Here is a 26,525-nt window from a genome sequence, read left to right as displayed (position 1 = left end):
TTGCAGAAGTAATACAACAGTGCATTAACCAAAACAGTACTGCGTTTTTAATCGAAAAACCAGGAAAAATTAAAATTGCAACTACACGGCTGCCTGCAAAACTTTGCGGCCAAAACAGGCATCAGCCGATGCACTGACTTGTAGAACTTGGTAAACATATGGACAGATGACCAGGGCGCCGCCTTACACACCTGAGCGACAGATGCTTGGTGTCGGAAGGCCCAAGACGTTCCGATTGCTCTTGTAGGAGTGGGCCATGACTGAAAAGGGAGGCACCTGCCCCTTCAAGGCGTAGGCTTGGACTACAATCTGTATGATCCACCTGGAAATGGTGGCCGACGAGACCGCCATGCTTTTCTTAGGACCAGCCACCGAAACAAACAGTGAGTCTGACTTCCGAAAGGAAGCGGTGGCAGACAAGTACACCTTCAGAGCGTGAAGGGCCCCCTCCTTGGGGTGCTTCGGCTTAGGACACAATGATGGCAATACAATGTCCTCATTGATATGAAAGGCCGAAACCACCTTCGGTAGAAAGGACGGTTGCGGACGCAACACCACCTTATCCCTGTGGATGACCAGATAAGGTGACTTGCAGGACAAGGCCGCCAGTTTCGAAACCCTCCTGGCCGATGTGATGGCCACTAGAAAGACCACCTTCTGTGAAAGGGTCAGCAGAGGAATCCCCCTGATATTCTCAAACGGCGGCTTCTGAAGCGCCGACAACACCAGGTTCCAATCCCACGGAGGCAGCGGAGGACGCACTGGAGGGACTACACGTCGCTCCCCCTGCACAAAGGTACTCACTAATGAGTGAGATGCCAGGGGTCTTTGAAAAAAAAAAAAAAAAAAATAAATAAAAAAAAAAAAAAAAAAAAAAAAAACACAGCCAGAGCTGAAATCTGCCCCTTGATGGTGCTCAACGCCAACCTCTGGTCTACACCTTGCTGAAGAAACAGCAGAATCCTGCATATAGAGAAGGAACGCCTCACACATGGAGATGTAGGCCTTCCAAGTACCATGGTATATCTTCCTGGAAGAAAATTTCCGTGCCCTCGGCATAGTTGGAATCACCAAGTCCGACAGACCCCGGTTGCTCAATACCTGGCTTTCAATAGCCAGGCCGTTAAAGCCAGTGATGGTAAAAGCAGGGTGAAGGATTGGACCTTGAGATAGCAGGTCCTCTCTCAACAGCAGTCGCCAGGGAGCGTCTGCCACCAGGTCTGCGTACCATGATCGCTGAGGCCAATCTGGGGCAATCAGGCGTACTGGAATCCCCTCGGCTTCCACTCTGCGAAGCAGACATGGCAACAGTTTCAGCGGAGGAAAGGCGTAGATCTGCTGGTACTGATCCCACGGAGCCACCAGCGCATCTGACGCGTCTGCCCACAGATCTCTTGTCCTGGACACGAATCTCGGCACCTTCCGATTGAGCTGGGAGGCCAATAGATCCACATCTGGTGTGCCCCATTTCAGGCAAAGCAGCCTGAATATCTCTGGATGCAATGCCCATTCTCCTGGATCCAGCATCTGACGACTCAGATAGTCCGCCTGCCAATTTTCCACCCCCGGGATGTAAATGGCCGACAGGGCCGTAACGTGTCGCTCTGCCCACCAAAGTATGTGAGCCACCTCCCGAGCAGCGGCTGAGCTTCTTGTTCCCCCTTGGTGATTTATGTACGCCACAGCCATGGCGTTGTCTGACTGTATCCTGGTCGGACGCCCTTGAAGACACGTCGACCACGTGTGGAGGCACAGCCTGATCGCTCTCAATTTGAGCAGATTGATCGGCAACTTGGATTCTTCCATCCGACCAGAGGCCCCGAGCCGACTGAATCCCCATCACTTCACCCCAGCGGGACAGACTGGCGTCCGTAGTGACCACCGTCCATTTCAGAGGAAGGAACGTTTTTCCGGACTGAATCACCGGGGACCTCAACCACCAGATCAGGGAGTCCCTGGCTGGCTGGCTCACCTGGATCTGCCGATCCAGGGACAACTGAGATTTGTCCCATTTTGTCAAGATCTCCTTCTGCAGGACTCTGGTGTGGAACTGGGCATAAGGTACTGCCTCGAAGGAGGCTACCATGAGCCCCAGCACCCGCATGCAAAAGCGGAGTGATGACCACTTGCAGTTCATCAGTATTTTGACCTCAGATCTGAGAGTCAGCAATTTGTCTGAGGGGAGAAAAACCCTCGCTTTCCTGGAGTCCAATAGTAACCCCAGGTACTCCAGACACTGAGTCGTACCACCACCGACTTCTTTAGGTTCAACAGCCACCCAAATGCTTGCAGGGACTGCAAGGCGATCGCCACATCCTGCTCTAATTCTGAGGCGGAAGAAGCTCTCAGGAGATCGTCTAGGTAACACAAGATCGCGATCCTGCTTTGTCTCAACGCCAACACTGGAGCCAGTACTTTGGTAAAGACTCGGGGGGCGGATGCCAGGCCAAAAGGAAGCACCACAAACTGGTAGTGGGCTTCCCCGACTGCCAAACGCAGAAAAAAACTTTTAATGCCGAAGGCATATGGGTATGTGCAGGTAGGCATCCTGAATGTCCAAGGACGCCAGGAAGTCCCGTTGATAGAGTGCAGCGACTACTGAGTGAACTGATTCCATTCTGAACCTCTGCACTTTTACAAAGTGATTGAGGGCTTTTAGGTCCAATGTTGGACATACCCCTTCCTTCTTGGGAACCACAAACAGATTTAAGTAGAACCCCTGGAAGCGTTCCGATTCCGGAACCGGTACAATCACCCCGATTCAGCAAGTCCCTCACTGCCCCTAACAGGGCTTCCCGGCAAACCAGGGACACGGGTATGCTGGAGGGAAAGAATCTGTTTGGCGGCCAAGAGAGAAACTATTTTGTAACCTGTGGAAATCTGATAACCAAGGAGGTCCAACGGGCTGCAAACTCCCGAAGATGACCCCCCAACCCGAGACATGGGTGGTGGCAAACCTTCACGCAGTAGCACTTTTGTTTACAGACTTGTTAGGCTTGCGGTTGCAGGGACGCTTCTGACCGTCCGTGGGCGTCCTGTCAGGGTGGGGTCGTTTTGCCGAAGCACCGGGTGGATGAAAAAGCCGCTTGTGAGCGGAAAAGGAGGGCCCTTGCCTGCGGCATGGCTCCTTAGCCTTCCTGGCATGTGGGAGTAGTGTACTCTTACCACCCGTGGCATTTTTAATAATGTCATCCAACGAGGCTCCAAAGAGCCGTTCGCCAAGGAAGGGAAGATCCGTCAGGGCTTTCTTGGATGCCTGGTCAGCAGACCAGCATTTCAGCCAAACGAGGCGCCTCAGCACCACGGCTGACACTGAGGCCCTGGATAGCAGAGGGAGAGTATCCAGGGCCGCGTCAAACGTACTTAAGGCGGCCATGCACTTGTTGGTCTGATAGTTCCACGCAGACAGGGGAGGCATTCTGCTCTCCCAATTCACGGTGCAAACGTTTTGCCCACTCAGTCAGCGTCTGCGACACCAGTGCGGATGCCAGTACAGGTCGCACGGCTGACCCCACAACCGTAAACAAGGAACGAGCCACTGCTTCGGCCTTCCTGTCCGTGGGATCCTTGAATGCAGGAGTTCCCTCAACCGGGATCTTGGTTACTTTATTTAACCTAGATACTGGGGGGGGGGGGGGGGTTCCACGACCGGAGGAGCTGACCACTTTTTGAGAAGGCTTTCCTCAAAGGGGTAACGCACCGCCAAATTTTTGGGGGCCGAAAAGCTCCGCTGCGGGCGACCCCATTCCCTGTAGATGAATTTGTCAAAATAAGTCAAATACGGGAACACCTTAGATGAATATGCTGGCTTGTGGGACCCAAAAGGGACCGGTACATCAGCAGAGGAATCCGCTGGCTCCTGAATCTTCGGGGTATCACGCACAGCTGTGATAAGTGCTCCAACAAGCGCCTTGTCGCGCCCGGAAGGGGAATCATCCTCACTATCTGAACGGTCCTGGTCAGCCACGTCTGATAGGTCAGAGCAGGGGTCTCCAGCCGCAGCAGGGCCCAAGTCTGCATCAGAGCTCTCCCCAGAGGACACGGGGGCGGGGCCTCTTACGTGCACCTTTTCTGCCATGTGCCGCCTCTATCTTAACATAGGAGTCGAGGACCGCCGTCAGGGTGTCCATGCGCACCGCGCTAACTGCAGGTGACCCGGTTGCTATAGCCTGGATTTCGGGGAAAGAAAAAACTGTTTCTGAAGCCATGCTGACCCTAGAATGTCTGCCTCCTGGAAGGGGACTTAAGACAGTGAAGGTCCCACCCTTCTGCTGCCGCCGCATGGGGGGGTACTTGGCGCTAGACTCACCACCCTGGGGCGTTCTGTGATAGCCACAGCAGTGCCTGTAGTCCCTAGGAGGTTCCCAGTTGCAGAGAGGAGAAAACGTTGTCAGCAGCAGCAGCTCCCACTAGCGGTGCAACAATCTGCAGAGCAGCTTCAGTGCATTGTTTACAGGAAGCAGCAAGAGAAAGCACATGTAATGCTGCCACAAAAAGCCAGCGGTGAAAAATCAGCTCAGGCTTTATGAAAATGGCTGCCAATGTAATCAATAGGAATCCTAAAGAAAATGGCTGCTGAAGCTCACCAGGGGAATTTATAGCTTTCCCAAATCCAAGATGGCTGCCGCAACGGCACCATGCGGTGACAGACCAAAAAAAAAAAAAAAAAAAAACCTGCTGCCAACAGTCAGAACAACCTCCATACATGTTTTGGGACCCCCAGACCGGGACCAACGCCAGCCGCACAGACCCCCACAGGTGAGAAACAGCGACACACACACACACACACCCCCCTTAGAGGGGGGAAAGGAGGGGTGATAGGGACTTCGGAGAAAAGATAGGGAGGTGAGGTGGCCCCCGAATCGACCCCTGAGGGAATGCCCAGCTGCTCACCCCACCGAAGCAGGGAAAGCCGTACTTACCAGTCCTGAAGAGCTGGGAGACATTCCATCACAGACCCACTCCTGCGCAGTTACAGGGTGGCTGCTGGCCTCGGTATACTGTGATCCAGACATCAGTAGCCCAGTCATATGTATGACCCGGAGCATGGCTGGACTGGGGAGACTACAAGGATATCATTAACCAGCCTGTCACCCAGCCGGCAGTTGATAGAAGATCACAGGATCTCTCTTCTTGTGCAAAAAGCAGCAAAAATATGGACCAAGAGGCCCGCAGGGTTTCCTAGGTCATTCCCCTTGCTAGGCAAAATAAAAACTGAAGCTGCTAGGAGCAGTGGGAAGGATTGATAGCACTGGGACTGCCCCCCTGGGGCGGGATTAAAGTTCTGTGTATTGTGTAACAATTTTGCCTAGTTTCTCCTAATGGCAGGCTATATAACCCATTTAGTTACAGAGAGGAGCTGTGTCGGTTGGTGAATATAAGAGAAAAGATTTTTCCCCTTTACTCCTACAAACTGGACAATGTTTTGAGGGGAATTTGCTTTGTTCTGGATTGGGAGTTTAGAAGTTATCAAGACCGTGCTTTGTGTTTTCGCAGGGCACATCCTGTGGAGTAATGTGTTGTCGGAGGGGAGTTCATATTGTGTCTCTGAAGTGACCAAGTGCAGAGGGCTATCCTGTGGTGTCACAGAGGAGGGCAGGGACTGATGTGAATGTACAATATACAGTGCCTTGCAAAAGTAATCACCCCCTTGGCTTTTTACTTATTTTGTTATATTACAGCCTTTAGTTCAATGTTTTTTTTAATCTGAATTATTTGTGATGGATCAGAACACAATAGTCTAAGTTGATGAAGTAAAATTAAAAATATATACATAAAACTATTTTTCAGACAAAAAAAATAAATAAATAAAAAAAAAAAAATGGATAATTGGCATGTGCGTACGTTTTCACCCCCTTTGTTATGAAGCCCATAAAAAGCTCTGGTGCAACCAATTACCTTTAGAAGTCGCAGAATTAGTGAAATGATTTCCACCTGCGTGCAATCCAAGTGTCAAATGATCAGTCATTACATATACACACACACCTTTTTGAAAGGCCCCAGAGGCTGCAACAAGCAAGAGGCACCATTATCCAAACAATGCCATGAAGACCAAGGAACACTCCAAACAAGGGACAAAGTTGTTGAGAAGCACAAGTCAGGGTTAGGATCATCAAAGATTTGGATATTTTTTATAACCTAGGAGCACCATCAAATCTATCACAACCAAATGGAAAGAACATGGCACACCTGCCAAGAGACAGCCGCATACCGAAACTCACAGACCGGACAAGGAGGGCATTAATCAGAGCACAGAGACCTAAGGTAACCCTGGAGGAGCTGCAGAGTCCCAAAGCAGAGACTGGAGTATCTGTACATAGGATGACAATAAGCCGTACACTCCACAGAGTTGTGTTTTATGGCAGGAGAAGCCAGAAGAAAGCCATTACTTCCAGCAAAAAAACTAAATGGCCCATTTTGAGTTTGCAAAAAGGCATGTGGGAGACTCCCAAAATGTATGGAGGAAGGTGTTCTGGTCTGCTGAGACTAAAATTGAACTTTTTGGCCAAAGAAAATGCTATGGTCTGGTGCAAACCCAACACATCACCCATAGAACACCATCCCCAGAGTGAAACATGGTAGTGGCAGCATTATGCTGTTGGGATGTTTTTTAGCAGTCAGGACTGGGAAACTGGTCAGAGTTGAGGGAAAGATTGATGGTGCTAAATACAGGGATATTCTTGAGCAAACCTTGTACCACTTGATTTGAGGCTAGGATGGAGATTCACCTTCCAGTGGGACAATGACCCCAAATACACTGCTAAAGCAACACTTGAGTGGTTTAAGGGGAAACGTGTAAATGTGTTGGAATGGCCTAGTCAAAGCCCAGACTTCAATCCAAAAGAAAATCTGTGGTCAGACTTAAAGATTGCTGTTCACAAGCGCAAACCATCCAACTTGAAGGAGCTGGAGCAGTTTTGCAAGGAGGAATGGGCAAAAATCCCAGTGGTAAGATGTGGCAAGCTCATAGAGACTTATCCAAAGCGACTTGGAGCTGTGATAGCCGCAAAAGGTGGTTCTACAAAAGTAATGCCTTTTGGGGGGGGGGGTGAATAGTTACGCACATTGACTTCAACACAAAGTTGTGGGCATGTTCTGTGAATTAAATGATGCAAATCCATGTTAAATTCCAGGTTGCGAGGCAACAAAACACCAAAAATGGCAAAGGGATGTGAATACTTTTGCAGGGCACTGTAGATGTAAAGTGTTTTGTAAAATGTTTGTGCTATATAAAATAAGCACCTGTAATAAATTTAATTAGAAGTCCAGATATCAGCTATGGATGTCCTGTCTTGCCCTGGCTATCATGCCACTTCCCAATATTATAGGATTAGGATGATGATGATGACAACAATTTGATTTTAGGAGACAGACAGAAGAGCTCCTTTCCAGAACAGTTTCACACACTGATGAGCTCTTGAGGTAGCCTCAGTGTTTTACTACATGGCGAATCCTGAATACACCATGTCTAATCATGACCTCTATGTACACCCAACATGTGCTAATCACAAGATCTGCAACTAACTGCAGTCATGTCCAACAACCCAGGAAATATGGAACCGCCACAGCTCCTAATAATTATCACAACCTGGGAAACATGGAACCGTCACAGCTCCTAATAATTATCACAACCTGAGAAATATGGAACCACCACAGCTCCTAATAATTATCACAACCTGGGAAACATGGAACCACCACAGCTCCTAATAATTATCACAACCTGGGAAACATGGAACCACCACAGCTCCTAATAATTATCACAACCTGAGAAACATGGAGCCACCACAGCTCCTAATAATTATCACAACCTGAGAAACATGGAACCACCACAGCTCCTAATAATTATCACAACCTGGGAAACATGGAACCACCACAGCTCCTAATAATTATCACAACCTGGGAAACATGGAACCACCACAGCTCCTAATAATTATCACAACCTGGGAAACATGGAACCACCACAGCTCCTAATAATTATCACAACCTGAGAAACATGGAACCACCACAGCTCCTAATAATTATCACAACCTGGGAAACATGGAACCACCACAGCTCCTAATAATTATCACAACCTGGGAAACATGGAACCACCACAGCTCCTAATAATTATCACAACCTGGGAAACATGGAACCACCACAGCTCCTAATAATTATCACAACCTGGGAAACATGGAACCACCACAGCTCCTAATAATTATCACAACCTGGGAAACATGGAACCGCCACAGCTCCTAATAATTATCACAATCTGAGAAACATGGAACCGCCACAGCTCCTAATAATTATCACAATCTGAGAAACATGGAACCACCACAGCTCCTAATAATTATCACAACCTGAGAAACATGGAACCGCCACAGCTCCTAATAATTATCACAACCTGGGAAACATGGAACCACCACAGCTCCTAATAATTATCACAACCTGGGAAACATGGAACCGCCACAGCTCCTAATAATTATCACAATCTGAGAAACATGGAACCGCCACAGCTCCTAATAATTATCACAACCTGGGAAACATGGAACCACCACAGCTCCTAATAATTATCACAACCTGGGAAACATGGAACCACCACAGCTCCTAATAATTATCACAACCTGAGAAATATGGAACCACCACAGCTCCTAATAATTATCACAACCTGAGAAACATGGAACCACCACAGCTCCTAATAATTATCACAACCTGAGAAACATGGAACCACCACAGCTCCTAATCATTATCACAACCTGGGAAATATGGAACCACCACAGCTCCTAATAATTATCACAACCTGAGAAACATGGAACCACCACAGCTCCTAATAATTATCACAACCTGAGAAACATGGAACCACCACAGCTCCTAATAATTATCACAACCTGAGAAACATGGAACCACCACAGCTCACTGTACATCTGACAAGAATCGTCAAGGTTCTCGATGACCCATATAGTCAGGTCAATTGTGTGTAGAAAATTATTAAACCATCATATAATATTCAGAGAAATTAAGCAAAACTGTTTAAAAAAAAAAAAAAAAAAAAAAAAAAAAGAGAAGGAGGAGGATATTTCACACCACACAAACTCAACAGAAAAAAAAAAAAATGTGATTAGATTCCCTTTGAAGAGCTCAACAATCCAGACTTCACTGCCCATGGCAGCTGCTGACCTCCTTCCTCAGTGTCTGCCACCAACTGTGATAAGCTTCCACAGCTCTTCCCATTATTGTGCCCATCTGTCAGTGCTTCAAGCTTCTTCAGGCAGGGAACACACTTTTACTGGAGATTCCCACACTGAAATACACAATTACACCGCTTTCTAAACAAGATAAACAGCAATAATCTGTATGTTTCTGAAGTGTAGGACGTCTTCAAAGAAGCCTTAATACAACCAGAACCATAGAAGATTCTCCAGAGAATAAAGGAGTCCTTGCTGGAACCTGTTAATCTCAGATAGGGATTAGTCAGCCTTCCCTTCTAATCAAAATGCCTGACAACAGTTTATTAACCTGTTTGCTGCTAACTACAAAAATATCAACTAAAATGAAGGAACTCCTTTGAAAACTGATGGTTAAGCAGGCCCTATGTGTTATGATAAATGAAGCAAAGGACAACTGAACCAGACTGACTTTTCCACTATGGTTGGATAAGATTGTTTACATTCATTAAAGGGCTCTTTCACATGGAGTGGGGACTGCTGAATCAGAGCAGAATAGAACGGATGTTGGTTTTTCTTTACATCCGTATCTGTTCAGTTTGTGCCCGACAGACAACAGACCTGTAATAGATATATGGGTGGCCAAATGTAAACAAACTGTGCTGTCAGTTTACATCAGGCTACCGCCAAATCATCGTGTTTAGGTTTGCAAACAAAGAAAATAATGCAGTCCTTTTTTTTTTTTTTTTTTTTTTTTTTTAGACCTGGACAAACTCAGAGTAGGCAGGTGTAAACAGACAACAGTCCATTTATATCCACACGCTATATGAATGGGCCCTAACAAATGTTTGTAGATTAAAACAACTGTGCAGTTCAATTGTTGGCTGGAAGACAGAATCATTTAATAAGGGGCTGGACTAATGCAAGGAGCCAGGTAGCCAAAAATTACAGCTGACGCCTAAGGCCCCTTTTACAGGAGCAGACCTGATCAGTTACCTTGTCAGTTTTTCAGAAGGGTGGGAATCCTTGGGAAGCTCAGCAGAAACCATTGGCAGACCAGGGCCAAGTGGAGCTCTGTGTCTGAATGGACAATGTCCATTCACAGGGCGGCAGCTCGGGAGCGAGCCTGCTCAAATGCCCCCCATAGCAAGAGGCTTGCTATTGGCGGCACTCAGCAGGGAGGGAGAAGCTAAGAGCACTGGCAAGGGACCCAAAAAGATGAGGATCAGTACTGCTCTGTGAAAACCATTACACAGAGCAGGTAAGTATAACATGTTTGTTATTTAAAATAAATCACTTTAATGTTGCGTATTTTGTAGCTTTGAAGAGGTGTGAATGGAGCCTTCAACTGGAGATCCAAACATTGCTGAAATCATTCCATTTACATACAACTGCTGCCATACTCTGCACGCTTCATCTGACCAACACACAATTTGTACAAGATACAGACACGGGCTCATAGGAAGCAGGTACAACACAGAAAGATCCCCATGACTAAGCTCCGGGGGAAGTGAAACGTGTTGAGAACGTGGCCTGGTTGGAGTCCAGGCTGAGGTTGTCACTCTACACATCACTTCAGGACACCTAGATGTGCAAGTTTTAGGGGCCATTGTTCTCTGAAGCCTTATAGGAACCAGGACGGGCTCCATCCCCTGTCAGCGCTCTAGCAGTGGCTGCAGAAACACTGATTACATTCCTATTTACCAACGAGCCTAAACGACACACACATTTCCTACAACACAGAAAGCCCTGCCATCAGAACGCTTAGCTGTGTGACAGGACATATCGACTGACCATAAAGACTTGTCTGGTCTCCCAGAAATACAGCTCAGGGATGTCTGCCGAATCCAATCCCGCCAAACAGATCCATCCAGCTGAGAATGAAAAGACGGGGCGGTGATCCTCCAATTAGCATAGAGATATAGAATCATAGTGCACTAAATATCAGCATACAGAACGAATGGGTACCCCCAGTGTTGGGGGGCGGGGCAGTAAAGATCAGCGTGATCTGAGCAGACAAGGTCACACAAGCATTCACAGTTATGCATTACACTAAAGTCCTATCATCGGCTTAATTTCAGGGGGAGAATAAATCACACCTCATAGGTATAGATCTGAAAGCAGATGCAATGTCTTTGATGGGTTCACAACTGACTAGGGTTGTCCTGATATCACTTTAAGACCGAGTACAAGTACCAATACTTTTTTTGAATGTTATGTGACAGTTTTCAAAGCACAATACAGATTAGGTGGCATCAATAGGTGGCTGGCACTGAAAGGCTGCACTTATGTGCACTGATAGGTGACATTTATGGGCACTGATGGGTAGGCCAGGCACTGTCAAACCATGAGGAAAGGCTGCCTGCAACACCCATCTTGGTACTCCCTGCACTCGGCCGCATTAAAAGCAGGAGCGGCCATCTTGTTACACCCAGCCCGAACTAAAAGGGCTGGGCGTAATAAGATGTCTCCTGCTGCCTTGCTGCTGCCTTGCTGCAGCCAAGTGCAGGGTGTACCAAGATGGGCGTCGGGAAGACCAAACACTAATGTCGACACAGATTGTCACTTCCGTTTTTCCTAGCCGCTGACTTCCAGTTGCGCTGGGTCACTTTATTCATCTCTCCGAGGTATCGGATCTGGCATTGGGAGTATTTGTGCAAGTACAAGTACTCACGCAAATGCTCGGTATTGGTGCCAATACTAGTATTGGTACAACCCTAAAACTGACTGTACAATCTCCTTTAGATCTACCATCAACTAAGTCATAAGAGGACACAACTACCTGAGTATTGGGAGTACCTGAGTAGTGTATGTGGATCGTTCGTACCCGAGTATTGAGTGTACCTGTGTATTGCGAGTGCACGTGTATTGTATTGTAATACCTGTGTATTGTTGAGTATTAGTGTCAGGAAACTAGTTGTTAGTTAATTTGAACAGGATAGAATCCCCAATCGTCATTAAATTAGTAGGTACGATGCCCCATGGGTGTGGAGATGCGACTCGGTGTACATCATGCGGCATGTATGCATTCTTTGATCATCTGATCGAGGGCAAATACTGCTGTGCAAAATGTAAGCACATTGTTTTCGCTGGAAGCCCAGGTTCTGAATCTGGGGAAGCAACTGTCAGCACTGAGAAGATCCTCCATACTAAAGGAGAGCCAGGAACGTACATGGCAGGGGCCAGCACAGTGGCGGGTGGAGACAAAGAGGTGCAGGTACTGGAAAAGAGTAGATGGGTGACAGTTAGGAAGGTTAGAGGGGAAAGTGCCAGGGAGGCAGATCCTGGGCTGAGCATTTAAAGATCTGTGAGGAGGATATTTGAGGCACAAAATACCAACTGTGGGGACCAGCATTTACCTACCAGGAATAGGGATACAATCCCTGGACCTTACCGGTTGTTTGTTCTGCTGTTTGCCTTACAGCAGTAAGGTAAGGGGCCACTCTACCTGGCGTGCCGTGAACACTGGATATATAAGAGTTAAAAGACACGGGTCCTGGCATTCTATCCTGAGAAGCACTAAATACATCACTGGTCACCTCATTTCACACAAAGACTGTATTGCACGTTTTATTATAAGAAAAGTTTTTCTTGCAACTCTAATGCAACTTGTTTTGAGTTTATCATTTTTGGAGATATTTACTTGAATATTTAAAGCACATGTCACTTTATTATTTGGTTTTTCTGCTGCTGTATTTAAACACTGGACACTCTATTCACCTATTGGATTGTTCACGATTTAATCTGTTTGAGGCACTTTATTTGAATTATTGTTATATATATTACGTAATATATAACTGTCTAATTTAGTGTGATTTTATTACACCGACTTAATAGGAGGAGACACCATCATTGGTAGTGTGTTATTCAGCACTATTGGTAATTTATATTTAAGCATGAGGCACTTTATTTTTAGTTGAGTTTAGTATAGTTTAGTTTTAATTTCTCTTTTGCAGGTAGCGCAACACCATTTATTTGATTTTTAACAAGACCGGTGGTAAGACCTGTTTTCCCCTGGTGATCTGGCCTGCAACAAACCTCCTGTATCAGAGCCCCCCACTCTGGATGAAGGAGCACAGGGGCACCTTTGGACAGCTGCATTGTCAGTCTGGGGGGAGGGGAGTGTAAGGCCCCTTTCACACAGCGCGTATCTGCTGGATGGACTACACTAGCTCAGCGGGGAATCGCTCCGCTGACCAAGGATTGGCAATACGTTTGATTTCATCCAATCCGCTGGTTGAATGGCAGACATGCTTCATCCAATCTCCCCATAGAGAATAGCGGGGCTCTGACACATCCATCCCTGCACAGTGAGTGGAGACGGACCTGTCAGAGCCCCGCTCTTCTCTATGGGTAGATCGGATGAAGCCTGTCCGATTTCATCCAATCCGCTGGATGGAGGGCGAACGTATCGGATGGCAGGCGGGTGTCAGCAGACATCACCGCTGACATCTGCCTGCCCATAGACGTCAATGGGTGGTACACTCGGATCCACCTGAAAAACAAACAAACGGGTGGATTTGAGCGTGCCAATTGTGTGAAAGGGGCCTTTGGCCAGCCATACACAGTTCTAATCTCAGCTGGTACATCAGGAACCAGCCAAGATTTGAACCATTAATAGGCAAGCTGAATGTACCAGGTTGATCGATCAACTTGGATACAACCAGCCTGTCAGATTTCCATGCAATTATTGCTAGTGGATGCTACAGCAGATAGCGATAAGAACTGTCTTCTCCTGGCAGGACAGCTTCCCCCATCGAGAGAAGACAATTGCTCAGCAGCAGGGATTCCCCTGTCAACACTGTCTGTGTTGATGGGGGAATCATGCAAATTTTCTTTCCTGCAACCAAATTTGCATTGTGTATGGCTGGCCTTAGATGTATTAGCAGATTTAGATACACTAAGGCCTGATACACACCTATGCATTTTTAGTGCTTTTTGCAGATTTGCACTACAGCTCATTTACCATGGTTTTCTATGGAACACGTTCTGTAGTGCAAATCTGCAAAATGCAAAAAAAATGCCTAGGTGTGAATCAGACCTAACAAAGTGAGGCTGAACTCCAGCTCCCACTTTTTATAAAGTTACAGTAAACCGTTTTGTCCTGTTTGGGATAAAGGTTATATTCACATAAAAGCTGAACATTGTAAGAACCTCTGTCAGTGTTAAAGTGATTGTAAAGTCTTTTTTTTTTTTCTTAAAAACAAAAAACGAAAGTCATACTTACCTCTTCTGTGAAATTTGTTTTGCACAGAGCAGATCCTCCTCTTCTTGGGTCCCTCTTTGCTGCTCCTAGCCCCTCCCATCGAGTGCCCCCACAGTCACCAGCTTCCTATGGGGACACTGGAGCCGAGTCAGAGCTCTGTGTGTCCATTCAGACATGGAGCCCTGATTTGGCCCCCTCTCTCCCCTGATTGGCTGACTGACTTTGATTAAGAGCCGTGGGAACCAATGCTGTGTCTCAGCCAATGAGGAGGAACGTCTTGAACGGCTTAAAGGTTCGTGGATATCGCTGGAAAGAGATGGGGCTCAGGTAAGTAGTTAGGGAGGCTGCTGCACAAAGAAGGTTTTTTATCTTAATGAATAGAACACATTGAGATAAAAAATCTCAACCTTCTGCCTTTAAATGGTTTGTCTCATCTCTCCAACTGCTACATCTGCAAGACAGCTTGTTCCATTGAAAAACAGACTTATGGCCTGTACACACGATCTGAAGATCGTACGACTTTTTTCACTTAGAAATTGAAGAGGTAACTAAAGTCATGAAAATTCTCGTACGACAAAAAAAAAAAAAAAAATCAGAAGTGATGTCATGTGTTGTAATGCAATTGTATTGTATTGTATTTTCGTACAACAACTATACTGACTAAAACTGAAAATCGTACGATCTGGTATTGTTCGATTGTTTGTCCGATCGAATAATATTGGATGAACTGTCGTGATCGGCTCTAGAAAGTAGTGTACATACAATCCAAAAATCGTACGATTCTTCCTCGGGCGACAGTTTTTGTGTGATATTCGGATCGTGTTTATGGGCCATTCCTGTCTGGATCACCAGGTGAAAATAAAAGAAAGTCTTAAAAAAAGGAAAACAAATGCAGCCATCACATATAAGAATCGGTAAGCTGCAATATAATAAATGCTTTTGGGTTTCGTATAAGGCATGGCGATATGAAAATGCCAGTTGCCTGGCCTGCGTACCTCTGCGGTGCAGACACAGCCCAGCACATGACATTTCTATACTCAGAAAGGACTGAAGCCCCGGGATGAGTATGACAGACAAGAAAGCAGCATGTGAGGGCAGACTACAGTGATGTGGGCATGCTGAGCCCTGTAGTCCCCCCTCCCCCCCATACTGTCCCAGTCTCACCTGCTGTGTGCAGACTCTCCTGTAGATAACACAGCGGGCAGCAATGCCGGTCCTGTTAGTATATGGCGGTGCAGGCTCTCCCTCTATACCGCCCACAGCCAGCACACAGGAGCGCTCCTCATCGCTCCGTCTCCCCGGGACAGTCCCGCTGCCTCCTGCCAGCTCTGTATTGTTGTTACAGAAAAAATCCAAACAGGAAACGGAAAAGAGGATTAGACCGCTTTCCAATCACAGCGCGGAATCCCCTGAGTAGCGGGCCGGCCAGCCAATCAGTGAAAGCGGTTTCTGTCTGGTCCTGCATCCCGCTGGGTCTGCGATAGAAAGCAGCACGATGATCGCTCTCAAATCTGCTAGCCTCGGGGAGGAATGCAGCGGCGGAGGAACGAGCCAATTGGAAGTAAGGGATGGGGGACGTCACAATAGGAGAGGCGCGGCTTGGGTGTGTCTTTAGGACAGGGAGTCGAAGAATGAATTAGTGGAATACAATGTGGGCGGGGATATCAGTGTTTTGGTGAGCCTGAAGGGGGAGGAGCGGTGGTGACACATGTCACTTCGGCTGACCCCGCCTCATGTGTCCTCAGGATGCTGCTCTGTTAAAGGAGCACTCCATCAATTCTGATCGCCCAGTGTATTCATTCACTTCCAATTCACCCAACTTTATTTACACCGCTGTGAATCTAAACATAAATAAATGACATTCCATCCACTGTGTTCCTTCAACCACTTCAGCTCCGGAAGATTTATCCCCTTCATGACCAGGCCATTTTTTTGCGATACGGCCATGCGACACTGTACCCAAATAGAATTTTTTGTCCTTTTTTTTCCCCCACAAATAGAGCTTCCTTTTGGTGGTATTTGATCACCTCTGCGGTTCTTATTTTGTGTGTTATAAACAAAAAAAAGACACACAATTTTGAAAAAAAAAACAATATTTTTTACTTTCTGCTTTAAAACATACCCAATAAATAAATGAAAAAAACAAAAACAAATTTCTTCATCAATTTCAGCCTATATCTATTCTGCTACATGTCTTTGGTAAACAAAAATCACAATAAGTGTATATTGATTGGTTTGCACAAAAGTTATAGCGTCTACAAACTATGGGGTGGCTGTTGAACCTAAAGAACTCGGTGATTGTACCGACTCAGCGTTTGAAGTACTTAGGCTTGCTGCTAGACTCAATGGAAGCAAGAGTTTTTCTCCCTTCAGACAAGCTGCAGACTCTTAGATCCGCGGTAAAACTGCGGATGAACCGCAGGTGGTCGTCACTTTGCATTTGCATGCGAGTCCTGAAGCTCATGGTGGCCTCCTTTGGGGCTGTACCGTTTGCCCAGTTCTACACCAGAGTCCTGCAGATCTTGTCAAAATGGGACAGATCTCAGTTGTCCCTGGATCGTCAGATTCAGGTGAGCCAGTCAGTCAGAGAATCACTGATCTGGTGGCTGAGGTCTCTGGCGATTCAGGCCGGAAAGTCGTTCCTACTTCTAAAGTGGACAGTGATAACACAGGACGCCAGCCTTTTCGGCTGGGGTGGAGTAATGGGGGTTCAGTCGGCTCAGGGCCTCTGGTCGACGGAAGAATCCAAGTTGCCGATCGATCTGCTCGAACTGAGAGGGGTCAGGCTGTGCCTCTCTACATGGTCAATGCGGCTGCAAGGACTTCCGATCAGGATCCAGTCAGACAACGCCACTGCAATGGCATACGTCAATCGCCAAGGGGGGGGGGCGAGTAGCTCAGCCACGGCACGGGAGGTCACTCACATACTTCGGTGGGCAGAACGACATGTACTGGTTTTGTCGACCATTTACATTCCCGGAGTGGAGAACTGGCAGGCGGACTGTCTGAGTCGCCAGATGCTGGACCCAGGAGAATGGGCGTTGCATCCGCAGATATTCAGGTTACTGTGCCTGAGGTGGGGCACACCAGAAGTGGATCTTCTGGCCCCCCTTCTCAATCGGAGGGTGCCAAGATTCGTGTCCAGGATGAGAGATCCGCGGGCAGACGCGTCAGATGCGCTGGTGGCTCCGTGGGATCAGTACCAGCTGATCTATGCCTTTCCTCCACTGAAGCTGTTACCACATCTGATTTGCAGAGTGGAAGCCGAGGGGATCCCAGTAATATAATAACTGGTGGTCCCAGATTGAACTCAGCGTCCCTGGTACGCAGACCTGGTGCGTCTGGTGGCAGATGCACTTTAGCGACTGCTATTACGAGAGGACCTTCTGTCTCAGGGTTCTATTCTCCATCCTGCTTTACCATCGCCGGCTTTAACGGCACGGCTATTGAGAGACAGGTGTTGAGGAACCGGGGTCTGTCGGACTCGGTGATCCCAACTATGTTGAGAGCATGGAAATTTTTCTTCTCGGAAGATATATCATCGTTCCTGGATGGCCTACATCTCCATGTGTGCGGAGAAAGGTTGGCATCCACGCTCCTTTTTCCATATCCGGGATCCTGCTGTTTTTTTAGCGAGGAGTAGACCAGAAAATGGCGTTAAGCACTATTAACCACTTGACCACTGGGCACTTAAACACCCTTAATAACAAGACCAATTTTCAGCTTTCGGTGCTCTCACATTTTGAATGACAATTACTCAGTCATGCAACACTGGACCTATATGAAATTTTTGTCCTTTTTTTCACACAAATGGAGCTTTCTTTTGGTGGTATTTAATCAAAACTCGTTTTTTTATTTTTTGTGCTATAAAAGAAAAAATACAGAAAATTCTGTAAAAAAAAATAATTTTTCTTTGTTTCTGTTATAAAATTTAGCAGATTAGTAATTTTTTCTTCATAAATTTTGCCCAAAATTTATACTACTACATATCTTTGGTAAAAATAAGTACAAATTGGTGGATATTATTTGGTCTTTGTGAAAGTTATAGAGTCCACAAGCTATGGTGCCAATATCTGAAAATTGATCACACCTGAAGTACTGACGGCCTATTTCAATTCTTGAGACCCTAACATGCCAGAAAAGTACAAATACCCCCCAAATGACCCCTTTTTGGAAAGAAGACATTCCAATGTATTTAGTAAGAGGCATGATGAGTTTTTTGAAGTTTTCATTTTTTCCCACAATTCTTTGCAAAATCAAGATTTTTTTAACTTTTTTTTCCCACAAAATTGTCATATTATCAGTTTATTTCTCACACACAGCTAGGGATGAGCCGAACACCCCCCTGTTCGGTTCGCACCAGAACCCGCGTACAGACCTAAACTTCGTGTGAACTTTAGAACCCTATTAAAGTTTATGGGACTCGAACGTTCACAATCTAAAGTGCTCATTTTAAAGGGTAATATGCAAGTTACTGTCATAAAAAGTGTTTGGGGACCTGGGTCCTGCCCCAGGGGACATGGATCAATGCAAAAAAAAGTTTTAAAAACAGCCGTTTTTTCAGGAGCAGTGATTTTAATAATGATTAAAGTGAAACAATAAAAGTGTAATATTCCTTTAAATTTTGTAGCTGGGGATATCTATAGTATGCCTGTGAAGGGGAGCATGTTTCTGGTGCTTAGAACTGTCCCTGCACAAAGTGTCATTTGTGCAGGAAAAAAAGTATTTTAAAATCACTTGCGGCTATATTGTCGGGTCCCGTAATACAGAGAACACTCAATGAGTGTTCTCTGTATTAGCCGACAATTCATTCATTCATTGATAAAAAAAAAAAAAAAAAGCGTGGGGGTTCCCCTAAATTCAATTACCAGGCCCTTCAGGTCTGACATGGATATTAAGGGGAACCCCGTGTCAAATTTAAAAAAATAATTGACGTAGGGGTCCCCCTAATTATCCATACCAGACCCTTCAGGTCTGATATGGATATTAAGGGGAACCCCGCATCAAATAAAAAAAAAAATTGACGTGGGGGTCCCCCTAAAAATCCATATCAGACCCTTTATCCGAGCACGCAACCTGGCAGGCCGCAGGAAAAGAGGGGGGACGAGAGAGTGGCCCCCCTCCCTCCTGAACCGTACCAGGCCACATACCCTCAACATTGGGAGGATGCTTTGGGGGTCTGTGACCCCTCAAAGCACCTTGTCCCCATGTTGATGAGGACAAGGGCCTCATCCTCACATCCTGCGTTACATCAGAGGGGGCGGGGTCACCCACACGTCACTGGGGTACCCCTGGCTTCCCTCTCCAGCGTCAGAGGGGCGGGGTCAGGTGACGGGTGGCCCCGCCCTCCTAATATAAGAAACGTAAGCGCTGGGATCTCCGCAGTGTCTCCACAATGGAGACAGAAGACGGATGTATGGACAGCGCTAGACTGAGAGATCCCCCCTCGCTGGATATGATCATCCATCGCTGGACCCCGGAGATTCGTCGCTGGATAGCAAGAGTGGATTAGCACCGCTGGAATCTTTTTTTTATTTTTAATGAAGGAATTTTTCAAAAGTGTGTTTGTCTTATTTAACCATTTTTACACTTTCTTTGTGAAATGGTAGGGGTACTTTTGTACCCCCTTACCATTTCAAACAGGGGGGGCGGGATCTGGGGGTCCCCTTGTTAAAGGGGGCTTCCAGATTCTGATAAGCCCCCCGCCCGCAGACCCTCACAACCACCGGCCAGGGTTGTGAGGATGAGGCCCTTGTCCTCATCAACATGGGGACAAGGTGCTTTGAGGGGTCACAGACCCCCAAAGCATCCTCCCAATGTTGAGGGTATGTGGCCTGGTACGGTTCAGGAGGGAGGAGGGGCCGCTCTCTCGTCCCCCCTCTTTCCCTGCGGTTGCGTGCTCGGACCTCCACGTCAATTTTTTTTTAAATTTGATGCGGGGTTCCCCTTAATATCCATATCAGACCTGAAGGGCCTGGTAATTGAATTTAGGGGAACCCCCACGCTTTTTTTTTTTTTTTTTTTTTTTATCAATGAATGAATGAATTGTCGGCTAATACAGAGAACACTCATTGAGTGTTCTCTGTATTACGGGACCGACAATATAGCTGCAAGTGATTTTAAAAGACTTTTTTTCCTGCACAAATGACACTTTGTGCAGGGACAGTTGTATAATATTACACTTTTATTGTTTCACTTTAATCATTATTAAAATCACTGCTCCTGAAAAAACGTCCGTTTTTTTAACTTTTTTTTGCATTGATCCATGTCCCCTGGGGCAGGACCCAGGTCCCCAAACACTTTTTAGGACAGTAACCTGCATATTACCCTTTAAAATTAGCACTTTAGATTTCTCCCATAGACTTGTATAGGGTGTTCCGGCTTTTCGAATTTGCTGCGAACAGCCCAAATTGTTCACTGTTCGCTGAACAGGCGAACAGGCAATGTTCGAGTCGAACATGAGTTTGACTCGAACTCGAAGCTCATCCCTACACACAGCATATGCATACCACAACACCCCAAAACACATTCTGCTATTACTCCCGAGTACGGCGATACCACATGTGTGAGACTTTTACACAGTGTGGCCACATACAGAGGCCTAACATGCAGGGAGCGCCAACAGGTGTTCTGGAGCTCCATCAGGTGTTCTGGAGCACCCAGGACAATTCTGACATTTCTCTCCTACATGTAAAAATCATAATTTATTTGCTAGAAAATTACATAGAATCCCAAAACATTATATATGTTTTTTTAGCAAACACCCTGGAGAATACAATGGTGGTCGTTGCAACTTTTTATCTCGCACGGTATTTGCGCAGCAATTTTTCGAATGCTTTTTTTTGGAAAAAAAAACAGTTTTGTGCTTTAAAAAAAAAAAAGACAGTAAAGTTAGCCCAATTTTTGCATAATGTGAAAGATGAAGTTACGATGAGTAAATAGATACCTAACATGTCACTCTTAAAAATTGCACACGCTCGTGGAATGGCGCCAAACGTCGCTACTTAAAAATCCCCAAAGGCGACGATTTCAATTTTTTTTACTGGTTATATGTTTTGAGTTACAGAGGAGGTCTAGGGCTAGAAATATTGCTCTCGCTCTAACGTTCGCAGCGATACCTCACATGTGTGGTTTGAACACCGTTTTCATATGTGGGCGGGACTTACGTATGCGTTCGCTTCTGCATGCGAGCACATGGGGACAGGGGCGCTTAAAAAAAAAAAAAAATGTTATTGTTCATTTTACTTTATTTATTTTAGTTTGACATTTTTTTCCCCAAAAATAAATTTTTTGATCACTTTTATTCCTATTACAAGGAATGTAAACATCACTTGTAATAGGAATATGGCATGACAGGTCCTCTTTACAGTGAGATATGGGGTCAATAAGACCCCGCATCTCACCTCTAAGCTGGGAAGCCTGAAAAAAAAAAAAAGATTCAGGCTTTGATCGTATTGGCGAGTCGGTAGAAGCACCGGAGGGCGGCGGGGGGGGATGTCTATGGCTGGGTATTGCAGGGTATCACCGACTATGGCTGGGTATGGCTGGGTATCTCCGAGTATGGCTGAGTATCTCTGAGTATGGCGTTGCAGAGCATTGCAGGGTATTGGCGGGTGTTGCAGAGCATTGCAGAGTATTGGCGGGTGTTGCAGAGCATTGCAGAGTGTTACAGGGTATTGGCGGGTGTTGCAGAGCATTGCAGAGTGTTGCAGGGTATTGGCGGGTGTTGCAGAGCATTGCAGAGTGTTGCAGGGTATTGGCGGGTGTTGCAGAGCATTGCAGAGTGTTGCAGGGTATTGCAGAGTGTTGCAGGGTATTGGCGGGTGTTGCAGAGCATTGCAGAGTGTTGCAGGGTATTGGCGGGTGTTGCAGAGCATTGCAGAGTTTTGCAGGGTATTGGCGGGTGTTGCAGAGCATTGCAGAGTGTTGCAGGGTATTGCAGAGTATTGCAGAGTAATGGCAGGGAATTGAGGGGTTAATTTTCGGTGAGCAGCGATGTGGGCACTGCAGATGCAGCCCACAGCGCTGCTGACACCGATCTCTTCCCCCTCCTCTGTACCTATCGGTATTTGTTTACAAGTGATCACTCCGTCATTTGACGGAGCGATCACGTGGTAAACGTCCGCGATGAGTGGTCACGGATGCTCTCGAGTGCGCGCCCCAGGGGGCACGCTAGAGCGGAATTCTGGGAGGACGTCATATGACGTCCTCCCAGAGTTAAACAACTGCCCTGTAGCCGTCATTCGGCTATGGGCCGGTTGTTAAGTGGTTAAGGGGCAAAAATTTCAGCTTTGGCTGTCTTTTTTCAGTGATCCCTGGCATTTCACTCATAGTGAGTACCTTTGTTCAGGGGGTTCGTCATGTAGTCCCTCCGGTGCGTCCACCGTTGCCCCCATGGGATTTGAACCTGGTGTTATCGGCGCTTCAAGACCCGCTGCTTGAAAATATCAGGGAGTTTCCCCTGTTGACTCTTTCCCAGAAAGTGATCTTTCTAGTGGCCATCACCTAGGCCAGGAGGGTTGCGGAACTGGCGGCCTTGTCTTGCAAGTTGCCTTATCTGGTTATCCATAAGGATAAGGTGGTGTTGCGTTCGCACCCGTCCTTTCTACCGAAGGTGGTCTCGGCTTTTCACTTTAATGAGGACATTGTGTTACCATCTCTCTTTCCTAAGCCGAAACACCCCAAGGAGGTGGCCCTTCACGCTCTAGATGTGGTTAGGGCTCTGAAGGTGTACTTGTCTGCCACAGCTTCCTTTCGGAAGTCAGACTCGCTGTTTGTTTCGGTGGCTGGTCCTAAGAAGGGCATGGCGGTCTCGTCGGCCACCATTTCCAGGTGGATCAGACAGATTGTAGTCCAAGCCTATGCCTTGAAGGGGCACTTTCCAGTCATGGCCCACTCTACAAGAGCAATCGGAGCGCCTTGGGCCTTCCGACACTAAGCATCTGTCGCTCAGGTGTGTAAGGCGGCGAATTGGTCGTCTGTCCACACGTTTACCAAGTTCTACAAGGTAGACGTCAGTGCATCGGCTGATGCCTGTTTGGCCGCAAAGTTTTTGCAGGCGGCTGTATAGTTGCAATTGAATATGCAATATTTTTTTGTTTTTTTCTGTTTTTTTTCTGATAAAAACACAGTACCTTTAAGAATGCACTGTTGTATTACTTCTGCAGTTTTTTTTTGTGTGGTTGTGGGTAGTCACTCCTGTTGAGGGTACCCTGATTTTGTGGTGGATCTCTCCACGCACTATTGTTTTGTGGGTACGGTTTTACTAGTTCCCACTTGCCATGGTGGATGAGGTTTTTATGCTGTTTTTCCCAACCCTCGTTTGGCACTGCTTGGGGACGTCCCAATGGTCTAAGAGAGGAGCTGTGTCGGTTAGTGAATATAAGAGAAAATAGGATTTTTTGTACACACCGTAAAATCCTTTTCTCTGTAATTCACCGACTGACGCAGCACCCACCCCTCCTTTTATCTTTACGTTATACTGCTTGTTGACATACTGATTACTGCAAGGCAGGGTTGAGGGTTGATACCTAGGGGACCGCCCCCTGGGCGGAACTGAAAGTTCTGAGTGTTGTGTTACAACTTTGCCTAGTGTCTCCCAAAGGGAAAGGTATACAGCCCAATGGTCTAAGCCCTTGTACACACGGTTAGACATTCAGCCAACCAAATCCGTTGGATTTTGTCCGACGGATTTTGTCCAATGGATTGTGTCCGAAACTGTTGCATACACACAGTCGGACCAAGTTGTTGGAAAATCCGATTGTTCAGAACGTGATGACGTTATTTCATTACGACGGGACTACGTTTACGCTAGTAGCCAATAGCTTTGGTGTAGGAATTTGATCTGAGCATGCGTGGCACTTTGTCCGATCGGAATTCTCTAAACATGATCGGAGTATGTCCGATCGGACCAGTTTGTCGGAAAATATTTCCAACAAGTTGGAAAATTGGGTCCGACGGATATTCAGACGGAAACAGTCCGATGCATACCACACACAGTCGGATTATCCTACAAAATGGTCCAATAGGACACATTCCGGCCGTGTGTACAAGGGCTAAGAGAGGAGCTGTGTCGGTCGGTGAGTACAAAAAATATTATTTTGTATTTTCCTCTGCCCCAACTTCCTTTAGGGTACTTGGACACAGTACTCATGTATGAACTTCAGATTTCTGGCTAAACATTCCTGCATGAAAATGGATGGGCAGTATAGTAAATGTGCATAATCACGCCTTATGTGCGCACAAAAGCATAAAAATTCTACTTTTTGTTGGAATGTATAAACTGGCCACTTTATTAAGTACACCTTGCTAGTACCGGGTTGGATCCCCTTTTGCCTTCAGAACTGGATTCATTTTTCATGGCATAGATTCAACAAGGTGTTGCAAAGATTTTGGTCCATATTGACATGATAGCATCACGCAGTTGCTGCATATTTGTCGGCTGCACATCCATGATGCGAATCTCCCGTTCCATCACATCCCAAAGGTGCTCTATTGGATGAGATCTGATGACTGTGGAGGTCATTGGAGTACAGTGAACTCATTGTTATGTTCAAGAAACCAGTGGTGAGATGATTTGAGCTTTGTGGGTACACTGTAGTCATAAAGGGATGGACATGGTCAGTAACAATACTCAGGTAGGCCGTGGTGTATAAACGATGCTCAATTAACTAAGAGACCCAAAGTGGGCCAAGTCAGTATCCCTCCCACACCATTACACCACCACCAGCCTGGACCGTTGATACAAGGCAGGATGAATCCATGCTTTCCTGTTGTTTACGCCAAATTCTGACCCCACCATCTGAATGTCACGGCTGAAATGGAGACTCATTAGACCAGGCAATGTTTTCCCAATCTTCTATTGTGCAATTTTGGTGAGCCTGTGCGAATTGTAGCCTCAGTTTCCTGTTCTTAGCTGAGAGCAGTGGCTCCCGGTGTGGTCTTCTGGTGCTGCAGCCCATGACCAGTGTAGCCCAGATAGCTCCTTTTTACTCCTTCCTCTTCTCCCTTAATAATAGACCACATCGTTCTTATGGAGTAAACTGGCCACAACAGCCTTTATTAAACCAACCAAAATAAAAACTCCAAATTAACTTTAATAATAAAATAACATATTAACACATAGAAACAACATGTTTCACCTGATTGATTGGTCAGTGACGGAGCTAACTCCTTCTTACCATATATATATATATATATATATATATATATATATATATATATATATATATATATATACACCAGGAGGCACTGCTGGACTTTTACCATAACCTTATAGGCCTCCCACTGTACTGCTCGGAGACAACCACCTTTCCCACAGTGCAACAACACCAGTATTCATCAAAACATTGATGTACACACTGGAGGGGCCATCTACTGGCGAGCCCCCCACCCACTTTACCACCTCTATAACTGCTACCGTCACTGACCAATAAACAAACACTGCCAACCCCCCAGCTGTCATGACGACCACTGCCTCTAATCCTGCAATGACAACAAATATACATTAACACATCCTAAACTGTAAAACCAATACCACAGGGGAGGGTGGGTGGTAAAAACTGCCTCCTCGTGTCTTGATTCTTCCCGACCGCCCGCTCTTAGCTCCGCCACTCCCCCTCTCCGACCCCACCCCATACCTTTACCAAACCCCACCGTTTAGTGTGTCACTAGACACACTGTCATGTCCGGCCCTCCTCTACCCCTCCCTGCTGTCCGTTCTTGCTCCGGCCCTCTCTTCCGTTTCAAGGTTTGATGTGTTGTGCATTCAGAGATGGTATTCTGCATACCTTGGTTATAACGATTGGTTATGTGAGTTACTGTTGCCTTTCTATCATTTAAAACCAGTCTGCCCATCCTCCTCTGACATCAACAAGGCATTTTCGTCCACACAACTGCCACTCACTGGATATTTTCTCTTTGTCAGTCAATTCTCTGTAAACCCTAGAGATGGTTGTGAATGAAAATCTCAGTAGATCAGCAGTTTTTGAAATACTCAGACCAGCCTGTCTGGCACCAACAACCATGCCTCATTCAAAGTCACTTGGTACACCTTTCTTCCCCATTCTGATGTTCGATTTGAACTTCAGCAAGTTGTCTTGACCACACCTAGATGCCTAAATGCATTGAGTTGTTGCCATGTGATTGGATGATTAGCAATATGTGATATCAAGCAATTG

The 26,525-nt window shown here is 46.4% G+C and overlaps 1 protein-coding gene across 1 annotated transcript in view; it reads right to left on the bottom strand.

Annotated features, from left to right (window-relative positions):
- LOC143927916 (uncharacterized) overlaps nucleotides 1–15,876 on the bottom strand; it is a gene marked incomplete in the record, with an annotated part of 51,561 nt that extends 35,685 nt beyond the window's left edge. Inside the window, 1 exon segment of the mRNA XM_077452441.1 lies at nucleotides 15,511–15,876.
- Nucleotides 15,877–26,525: the final 10,649 nt, after the last annotated feature.

The sequence above is a fragment of the Lithobates pipiens genome, unplaced genomic scaffold (genome assembly GCF_037356315.1).
Source record: "Lithobates pipiens isolate NorthernLeopardFrog02 unplaced genomic scaffold, aLitPip1_a1.2 Scaffold_1, whole genome shotgun sequence".
In the NCBI taxonomy this organism is placed as follows: domain Eukaryota; kingdom Metazoa; phylum Chordata; class Amphibia; order Anura; family Ranidae; genus Lithobates; species Lithobates pipiens.
Note: the sequence above shows the minus strand (reverse complement) of the source record. Positions and strands in the feature narration are given on the sequence as shown.